This window comes from Camelina sativa, chromosome 11 (genome assembly GCF_000633955.1).
Source record: "Camelina sativa cultivar DH55 chromosome 11, Cs, whole genome shotgun sequence".
NCBI classification, from domain to species: domain Eukaryota; kingdom Viridiplantae; phylum Streptophyta; class Magnoliopsida; order Brassicales; family Brassicaceae; genus Camelina; species Camelina sativa.
In genome coordinates, this window is record NC_025695.1 from 46,986,971 (window position 1) to 46,988,077 (window position 1,107).

General features: G+C 40.0%; 1 protein-coding gene across 1 annotated transcript in view; it reads right to left on the minus strand.

Moving 5' to 3' along the window:
• LOC104726864 (formin-like protein 14) overlaps positions 372-1,107 on the minus strand; it is a 6,165-nt gene continuing 5,429 nt past the window's right edge. Inside the window, exon 11 of the mRNA XM_019232818.1 lies at positions 372-474. The gene's annotated coding sequence lies outside the window, so the exon portion shown is untranslated. The remainder of the gene's footprint in view (positions 475-1,107) is intronic.

A 1,107-nucleotide genomic window follows, 5' to 3' on the forward strand; every position in this document is an offset into this window, starting at 1 on the left:
ACATCGCACTAGTGTCCAAGAGTACCCTCCAAAAGGGGGAATTCGAATTCCATCAAATTATTGGTAAGAAATTCCAACCAATGGTCTCTTAGACTGTCTTCATTGGTTTTGTTTATTAAATCATACATTTCCAACATTCCTTATATTAGAAACGTCCCTTTGATTTGTTTAAGAATATTGCTTATTTTATTATTATTTTGGTCTAAGGAAAATTATAAGAAACCCTTACAAACACCAATGAGGATAGTCTGATTCCTCTTAATGCTATAGCGTTTTCTACTTTAGAAAATGCTTTTCAACAATGTATTGCTTGAAACTCAAAAATATGCGTTATTTTTTCTTTTCTTTGTAACTGGTAATGAAGACAACTGTTAGCGAGTTAAGTTCATATAACAATCTTTTTACTTCTCCAATATTCTTAATCCAACAACACCAAAATAGCTTTGTTTGAAGACAAATAATAAGACCATTAAGTTTATCCATCAAGTGCTCCAAGAGCTTTCATGTCCTCTAAGAAAGCTGTGTAAGAATCATCAATGCTCTGTGGCTTTGAAGCTGCAGATGTCTTGGCTGACTCTACCTTCACAGGTGCAGCAGAAGCAATAGCTCTTGGTCTAAAACCCAAGCTCGTGGTCATCGATGTCTTTGGCTTTGGTTTAGTCACAGCTACTGATTCTCTTTTGACTCGAACTGACGCAGGAACCTGCAAAACAACAACAACAAATAAATCATTTGATTTGATACGGAGAGTTCAAATGACACATACCAAAACGGTGTGGCCAATTCATGTAACTCACCATTGATGTAAGCTCAGGTGTGTGTTGGGCAAGTGGTCTCCGCACAACAGTAGGAGCAGCAGATTTCACATAAGATGGCTTGTTTGGTACATATGGTCTGATCATTGCTTGACCGTCTTGAAAACTAGACGGCGGTGGTCCTGGTGGAAGCGGTGGTCTCACCATTGGAGGAGGTCCAGGCGGTGGGCCATACGGTGGCCTTGGGATATGATGGATATGATGACCACCCAACATTCCAGGATGCATATCGAGCGGAGGCGGTGGAGGTGGAAAACGCATTACTGGAGGCAGATGAACATCAGTTTGAAAA